Here is a 10,061-nt window from a genome sequence, read left to right on the forward strand (position 1 = left end):
CTAATTCGTATTCTTTTCGTTTGGGGAGATCATGCAGTGCCCTCAGTGAGAGCCAAGAATAAATTGGCCTCGTGTTCTTAAACTAAAAGTTTAAGAACATATGTGAATGTGTCATGTCATTGTCATCCTAAAACATAAAAGATCCTGAGACAGACCTGGAGTCATATCTATGACCTGAGTAACATCCTTGGGCATTAGTAATGCATTGTCTTTTTATCTTTATAACCACAAATTCTTAGTGATATTCTGTCCCACACCACACACTAGCTGAAAAATAAAAGGAAATAAATAAATAGAAATAGAGAGTTAGAGGGAGAGGGGAATGAGAGGGAAAGAGGGGGTGGGGAGAAGAGGAAGGAAGGGACAAGGAAAGAGAGAAAGAAGAAAAAGGAAGGAAAGCAAAAGGAAAGGAGGTTTGGTGGTGATAGTTCTCATTTTTACTGATCACAGCATTTTTCATTTTCCCCTCCCTATTTCTCTGGATTGTTTCCTGCTAAAAAGTTTTTTCTCCACACCTTTTTGCATAATGCTGTATTGCTGCAACCAGTTGCTAGTGTAACCCTTTTTTTATACCCACGGCTATTATGGAAGACATAACTAAAGCTTTCCTGGATGCATCAGAAAAAAAAAAAAAAAAAAAAAAATATATATATATATATATATATATATATATATTCCTAAAGTTAGGAATGCCCATGTGACTGACGTAGGTCCATTAAATGTGAGCAGCAGTAATGAGTATCTCTTAGCCTGTTTTGGATAGAAGCATTTCAGCGTAGAGGCAAACGTTCATGCTATTTGCTGCCAAGGCAAACGTAGAAGCATCGTGTTGAAAGAGTGACTGTACTTCTATGCTAGCAGAATGTCTTTCAGTTTGGATCCTTGAGTCTCCACGACAAGCACAGCTCTCAGGCTAACCCATGTTCACATATAAGTAAGTAGTAAATGTTATTTTAATTAACTAAGATTTTTGTGATTTTTACTACTGCAAGGTAACGTTGTATATTCTGAACAACACAAACATACATTTTCTTCATACATGTGGACCTGAGATAGACATCACTCCTCTCAGTTCAATAATAAAATAAAAAAAATCCCATTATGTCAACTTCATCACAGAGAAAGGGAATTTACTATATATATATATATATATATATATATATATATATATATATATATTTTTTTTTTTTTTCCCCCCCCTCATAAGGTTGATCACTTGGGTTATACAGGTCATTGGCTACATGGAGTTTCATTCTGACATCTTAGCATTATTGGTTGGTTTCAGCATGTTGGCAGAAATTATCAACCTCTGTCCTTATGAATGAAAAGGAAGCGCGTCCAGGTGAAATGCCCCATGTGAAGCAATAATGTAGAAAAATCTCTGGCTTACAGTGGATGGTTACAACAAGTACAATACCCACTATTTCTATCTATTTTGAATTTTATCCTGATGAAAGATGGATTATAATGACTCAATTCTTTCCTAACCCAGCACCCTTCTTACAAATAAGTTCTACCTTCTCAAAATAATTGTTGTATGTTAGGTTCGTTGTATTTCTAATTTGACTCAGTTTCAGTCTAGCTCCTAAAATCTGATACAGTCCAGAGTTCCTTTGGTTTCGGTTTCATAGTGCTCAAGATTATCTGGGGTTACTCATAGATTTTAAGAAATATAGGAGGCTAGATCATTCTGGTTTCCTTTTTCTTGTTTCAGGGGAATCAAGGGTGTGATTGGAGCAAAACTGTTTCATTCTTTCCCAGAGATGTGTCTATAGTTCTAAATTGCAATTCTAAACAGGTCAGCCTGGCAACAATAATTACTTTCCTGAAGAGGAAACCTTTAAAAACCTTAGCATTCTTCATTTATTTATTCATTGAACTAATATTTACTTTACAACAATAGTAGTTCAGGAAATTTTCTACACCCTGCCGTTACGTGGACACCAGATAAAAAACAGAAAACCAAATGAATGAGAAAATGTCAAATAGTGGTAAGGACTACAAATAAAATTAAGCAGGCTATCCAGTGGCTGGGGGATTGGGTCACTTTAGATTAGGTGGGGAGGGGTGACTATCTTATTAGTGTGATCCTAGTGTGCTCTTCTGGGTGAGTTCACACTGTACTACGTGCTATGCAAAACAAAAACAAAAGGAACAGTAAACAGAGACTTGCCTTCAAAGATATTAGGGAATTTGGAAAGAAAGATGACAAAATTGACTTCAGATGACAAAAGTTGACCTGGTCAACTCCCTGTTTTGCTATTCACACCACTCTGCCTGCCAATATTCAGCCCTGGTCCAAATCCACTGGAAACAATTCCCATCAGAGTAAGATGGGTTTATGGACACGGTGAATCACACTACCATCTGACTCTCTGCATTTGGCTCTGAGCAATGCTTCAGGCATGAAGCTGTGTAGAGCCAATTCATTTCAGATCTGGAAATATCATCACTATTACATCCACTAAACAGCCTCATTTCCACCACAGTACTTTTATTGACAGATATGAGGAGAATTATTCTTATCAAAACCAAATATTAAAGAGTCAGAGACAAGAAGTTCAAATGCCTTGTAGTACCAAAGACAGTTTGTTCTCTGTTGACAGCAAATGAAACAGTCATTTAGAGAAACGAATCGAACGTGATTTAAGCGGTCAAGAAGACTTAATGCACAGGGGATTTGAGTATTTTGTTGGCATCTAGGAAGGCAATTATTGAGCCTCAGTGCACAGAAAGCTAAAACTTCTCCCTCTGAGCTTTTCACACGTGCTAATGCAGAGGATGACATTCCATAAGCTGGACAAATGGCTTAGCTGGCACCTGCAATCTGAAGGAGAGGAAGAAAAGGTAACCAGGGTTTATTTAGTACCTTTGATGGCTGCTCAGGCAATTTGCTGGGTACTTTACATGTATTTCCTCATTCCAGGTGCCTTTCATTTGCAACTGGAACACTTCACCAGGGCAACAACCTCTCCCCTTGCTATCCACTCTGCAGTTATGCTCGAGTCATTCTGCAGCATTTACTGGGGTACAGATGTGGAGGCTCCATGGCTGATAGTTTATCATTACAAGACAGCAGTCTGCATATCCCCACAGGAGAGGTAAACACAAACTTTTTTTATAAAGGTGCATATTTACTGCATCCCCCTCTAGAAACTATATTTATGAGATGGTGAATCTTATGCTATAACCATATTCGAATTATACATATATAATCTTTTTCCTAAAAAAATAGAAAAGAAAGAAAGGATTCTAACCTCTTGCTTCTGTGTGTGTGTGTGTGTGTGTGTGTGTGTGTGTGTGTGTGTGTGTGTGTGTTTAAGGTTTTTATATGGTAAGATCAGCCAAGAAAAGATAACGGGAAGAGATGAAGGAAAGAGCCAAATAGTGGAACACAGTTTGAGTGCCTCTGTGGAGTAACCCCCTTCGGCTAGAACATACATTAAACCATTCCCCAAGGGTTGGTGCACAAGAGCAGACTGTCTATTAAGGTGAGGTTTTGTTGTTCCTTTTTGTAACTAAAGCATACTGAATGTTTTCCCCATATTTTTATTTAAACCAAGGTTATAAAAGTGATCTGAATTATATATTAGCCATTTTACATCCTTATGAAATCTCTCAACATGACACCTTTGAAAGTGAATGATGATGTGAGCTATGTTTAGAATAGTAAAGCCCATACAGGAAAATGTGAATTACATTTTTGACATTTATCCATAAATTAATCACTCAAGTATTCATGCATAAGTAGAAATTGTTAAATTTTCTTCATATGTTGATTATTGACCAAAATCTTATCAATATTTAAATACACATCATTCAGGCATTATTTTCTTATGTGGAGTATAATTCCAGAAATAAAATGAGCCTCTAGGGCAATTGAAAAACCATTATATTTTACAATTATTAGATAAAGTCTAAGGTGATTAAATATTGCCTTTAAAACACCTGGAAAACCATGATTTTTAAAAATAAATTGTAAACTAAGCATTTTTTATTTTATTTTATTTTATTGTTTTTTGCAGGGCTTTGAAGCTATAAATCAATTTATGGTTGTCTCTATTCATTTAACCTATTGGTCCCTCACTTCTCTATTTCCAAAGAGGTGATAATTATAACCCCTCTGTATCTCATAGGAACTATTATGAAGACAAATGGGATAATGTATGTGAGTGTGCTTTGGGCTGTTTGAAAGAGTATATATGAGTATATATACATACATACATATATATATATATATATATATACATACATACATATATATATACAAATTAAAATGTGGCTAACATTAATTATTTTGAGGAACTATAGAATAACATATTTCATAATATTTTATACTTCAAGTAAAAGTGCATAAATATGTTTATACATTGTCAATAAAGGAATCAGTGATTTATCACATCCTCTGATTCACATGATTCATTTCTTCTTGACTTCATTATTTTTGATCACTCTAGTAACTCCTCGTGGGGCAGCATATTTTCTAGTCTGTTGATCTTAAACTCGGGAACATACCTACCTATTCCTTCCTACCCTGTGTTACAACTATAAACAGTTAAGTCAGTGACTATCTGGAGTTAACAAATTATATTCTTCACATTAATTTCTAAAGCCATTGTGTTGTTATCTTCAATCTTAATTGTGCTATTTTCAATCCATCGTTTTACCCACAGAGAGGAGTAATGATGCAAGTTATTAGAGACAACAGATAATCCATTGATCCCTCCAGCACAATAAGCTGTGCTGTGTGCAATGGGGGCCATTGTGGAGATTGAAAAAACATGGCTGCAAACTGAGTTGAATTTATTCTTTCTATGGCTTTAGTATATCATCCGAGGGGAGTCCCACCTGGTCTCTCCAGACCTCAGTTAAATCGTGGCTATTCATGGTCGCAAGGTCATCAACAATCAGAAAATGAATGTAGATTAATATAAGGAATTGAATTTGATTCTCATTACTCTGGAGAAATAGCACTGGGAATGGATGCTATGCCTGCTTGTCTAATAGATTCTTCTTCTATGCTCCCAAGGCAACTTGTCTACAGAAATATTGTCATTTGGACAAATAAATAAGCCAGACAATGGCACGTATCCTTTAAAAGACCAAAAGCGTGGACTGTGCACGTTTACCCCAAGCAACTAGAATAATGGCTGGAATGGAACAGATGTACCATAAATTATGCTTACATAAATGAATGCATGACTTGAAAAAAATACCCATTAACCATTTTAGATCTCATTTTTGAAAAATGTCATTCTTGTATTCTGTCAGATAAAATTAGAAAAAAAAGAGACTTGGAAAGGAGCTTGGGAAAAAATGGTGGAATTTGAATAGTCCTTTAAACCATAGGCTGCTTTGTTAGGGAGGGGAGAATGCCTTATTAGGATATGTAGTTACACAGAAACAAAGCAAGTGTTCTGCCTCCTGTTCTTTGCTCTTGCCAGAGGTCTTTGACAAAAAATAAAATCAATTTTGAATTTGTGCTATCTACAGTTATTTGATATAAATTTTTGCTGATCATTACTAATGTTAGAAAACATTTAAATAGGTAAACAAAGTTAAGGTTGGATACTTCAATTTTAGACATTCTAAAATATACTATTTCAAAATTTAGAGAAAATGATTTTTCTAAGTTAAAACTACTGCATGCAAAATATGCAAAACTGAATTTCTAATGAAATATGAAAAAATAAGGAAATAAAATACTTGTATAACTATAAAGGAGAATCACATACAAATAATACTGAAATTAATTTCTATAGAGACTGTTCGCTGGCTGTTATAAATTCAAGATACAGTGTTGATGAAATTGAGAGTTGAGTAAATTGAGTGATTCATATAATTGTACTATAATTTCCTTTATAATATCCTAGCATTGATGGAAGTCAAGAAACATGTATGGTTTTGCATGTTGCATTATGAAATGGTAAAAGTCTTGATATAAGTAATATAAAATTATACAATTAAATTAAATAGTTTATGTAGTTTCTGTGGAGAGATTTTTTTCAAATATTACCCCCATTATGTTTGAAAATATAACTTTATAAAATAATCCCAAGTATAACTATCACATTATAAATTTATAAACCATTCCAGACAAATTTTCCCAAATTGAAGTTACCAAAGCAAATAAACCCTATTTAAGCACTATGATGATTTAGTAAGTTTGTCTAATTTGGCATTATTATCAATAGAATATACATAAATTATGTGAGAACCTTGATTATAACAACATAATGAATAATTTGGGGGATATTAAGGCTAGAAAAATATATTATTTGAAACAAATTTATAATAACTTATAATTTATATATATTTTGCTTTATTACTTACTGAAATACTTTCCTCTTTTCAATGGAACAATCAAGTGTATGCTAATAAAAATTAAATTTGCTCATTTTTGATAACTTGCTTCCTTCAGCAATAAAAATTACCTAGGCTTAATGCATATCTCTCAGTGTAGTCATTATGAAGGGATAAAATGGTAAATGTTTTTCATTTATCAGTTTATAATCATGATTTATAATTTTTACATATTTAGTCTTATTGTGACTAAATAGACTAAAGACTATAGACTTTAGTCTATAGCCTTATTTTTACATATTTAGTCTTATGAATCTAGGTTTGTAATGTTTTCCATGTCCCACCTGGGATGAGACTTGCTGAAGGAAGTGGACGCTTCTATTTTTACTAATCTTGTGAAGAAGTCAATCAGTATCCAAGTATAATTTTCTAAAAATTAAAAATATAACTCATAAAAATAAACTAAGCTTATGTTGAAAATACTAATGAGGAATTAAGCCAAAGGTTAAACTGCTTCAATGGAGTATAGGAAAGATGAAAGTATGTACAGGCACAGAAAGAGAAAAAAAAAAGGCTGAAATGACATTGCTAAATTAAATACGAAACTGTTTAATATCTTTTAGGACCATAAAATTTAACCGTTGGGGTTATCTTTTCCATCAGACAGAAATAATTTGTGTCTTAACTGGACAAAAGTCATCTGCAATTTAATACTCTTCTAAAGGTTAACATCTAACTTCACAGAGAATGGAACTTTATCAATAGTAAATCAAACAAATTGAATTCTCTTAGAGAATTGGTCAGCCTTGAGCAGACCTATGAGACAGTGCTCTAGTAGGCCAGGGAAAGGACACGCAGTTAATCCTTTTGCATCCCAAGTTTGGGATACTTTTTTCTTAATAAAGGAAAGGAAATAAAATCTGGCAAATTCAGTTTTAAAAGGGTCAGAGAGGGACTCCTCTAACTGGAGCTTAGGCAGTGGGCCAGGGCTCTCGGAATACAGATAGACTCAAAAACATGCCCTGTGGGAAGAATAACTTGGCCCCAGGCATTTGAAGGCTGGTCAGAAACCAGGCCAGTAAGTACCCTTTGACTGGGACTCTTCAAGGATAGGCCTGGATTGGTGCACTCCAAAAACATCTTTCTTTCATTGTAATTGTAATTTATTCTGTGTTTTGACAGCCTTTGTTTATCTCCAGCCTTCAATAAAATCCTGTCAAGTGATAGCCTCATCTTTAGCTGTCTTGTGGGAAATTGAACAGAGGGTCTGTCCCATGTTTGGATGAGGTATTTATGTTAGGCACGAAAAAGGGAAGGGGCAGTGTTTTTCCTCATGCTGAGGCCAGTGTCGTGGTAGTAGTAGTAGCTCACGGGAGGGTGACCTGGCAAGACAACCCATGTGAAATTACTTATAATTGACCTTGTTGGTTATACAAAGAGGAGGAGTTATATAGTGCAAATTTGGCCAGTACAAGTGGCAAGCGAAGATCAGGACATATGAAATATCTAGGCAGGTGTGTTTCAGAAATACTTGGAAGGGGGTCCTGGAAAAAAATACACTTTTTTTCCCTTTGGGAAATGAATGAGGGTCCAGAGCACTTGTGCTTTTTCAATTGTAGTGCAGTGATTGCAGGTATGAGCTCTAGAGTCATATTATCTGGATTCAAATCCAAATTCCACTCCTTAATAATTATGTAAATTTGATATCACTTTACTTCTCTATGCCTCAGCTTCCTCATTGGTGAATTAGTTATAAAGCATAACAGGGTTGTTATGAGAACTAAGTGAATTATCTCTCTAACATCTATCTATCTATCTATCTATCTATCTATCTATCTATCTATCTATCTATCCATCTACCTATCTACCTTAAAATACTTAAATTATTGCCTGTTAAATTGTATGGATTTTGGTTATTTTTATGACATAAGCTCTATTTTTGCCTTCCTATATTCACTTTTGAATTGTAAGAGGTAGCCTGCAAACTATATTTTCCTTGCTAGTTGGGTTCAGAAGATTGGAAAGCGAGAAGAGAGGTGCCATTTTTCCTTACCTTTGGTCACACCTTCAGCACAAGTACTGGCAGCAGTGTCATACGGGCTCTCCATGGGGGTTGTGTCACCCAGGTTCCCACTCAGACGCAGTAACACCAGGCACAGAGACTCCAGCAGAGTATCGGCAAGAAGTGGTACCAACTCTGGATCAATGGGTAAACCTCTGTATTATTTTGTTTACCCAGCCTTTCCAACAACTTTGTAACTAATTCTATGCACAAATCCCTTGCACTTGAAATATCTAGAGGGGTTTCTGTTTTCCTGACTGATGGACACAACTATTCTTATTTTATTATACTTTATGGTATTCTATTTTATGATATTATATTATTAATAGAAGTCATAGTATTCATGTTATTATTAATATCATCTGAAACATTATCTAAGAACCAAAAAAATCCAAGTGTCACCTCCTTACTCAGCTTTTCCAAACTACTATTCTAGTCTTTTTCCGCACAGAGCTTCTCCTTGATCCAGAAGTATATATAATGAATAATCAATAGTTATATGAACTGGTGTTTCATCTAAATACACCACTATAGTTATATATCTATACTGATTAATTGCCTACTAGGAGGAGAAATTTCTTTCATTTGACATCAGTCTAAGAAAAATCATTGGTGTTTTGTACAAGAAATTTTGAACAATTAGAAAAATGTGTAATCAATAGAAGGAGAGTTCTTATGTCCTATGTAAGGCAAATGCATCTAGAAATATTGTGTGATTAACCTTTAATATGTATCTTTCTCCAACTCTCTATTGATTACCCATGACTGATAATAATTTGAAGGAGAAGATATATAACACACAGGTAACCTTGTTGCACAGCTGAAGCAAATGTTGTTTATTTCCAATAGCTGGAGAGCCTTGGTAAGAGGAATTATGATCAATAAACTTAGCATCTAGAATTATAAATTCATAGAAGGAATTGTGAATGTATGGGATTAAAACTGGGGAATAATTCAAAAATGCTTTAGAAAAGACAGAACTGCTATAGGAGGAAAGTATCTGGCTCAGCAATCAACCTAAAATGTTCTAAGAGATCAGTTTGGCTTACATTGAGGTCTCTATTATTGTTTTTTTAATTCTCTTTCTTCCATTTCTTTGAAGGTTCAATTCTATCATGAAATTGTCATATCCATCTTTTTGCATTGTGTTCCTCTGCTAGTCTCTGGAGAAGACTATTGTTGAATTTGTCATCTCCATATGCCAGTTTTTGCTGGTGAACAAAAGATTCTTATTACACTGTTACACAGATATATAGCTGGCCAGGAACCATGTTAGCTGAAAAATGTCTTTATTTTAAAAGACTCTTTCTAACAGCATGTTTCAACAAACAGCTTTGTTGGCTACATTATTAGTAACCTAGAGTGTATAACAATACAACATGTGACTAAAAGTAAATAAGATCGATATCCAAATATAACAGTACACCACTTTGTTACAGTTACACCACTTGTGACATCTGATTAGTCTATACATAAAACAGTCTACTACTTTCTGAAAGCTGAAAGAAGATAAATAATATAAAGAGCTGCTGGGATGTAACTGCAAAGTCATTGACTGAAATACATTAAGGTGAAATAAAAATAACACTGGTTTTATAATCAGACCTCTTGAGCTCAATCCCTGACTCTTTCACTCTGAGGATTAATTCATTTAATTCATCTCTCTCTCTCTCTCTCTCTCTCTCTCTCTCTCTCT

The sequence above is a fragment of the Rhinolophus sinicus genome, linkage group LG02 (genome assembly GCF_036562045.2).
Source record: "Rhinolophus sinicus isolate RSC01 linkage group LG02, ASM3656204v1, whole genome shotgun sequence".
NCBI lineage: Eukaryota > Metazoa > Chordata > Mammalia > Chiroptera > Rhinolophidae > Rhinolophus > Rhinolophus sinicus.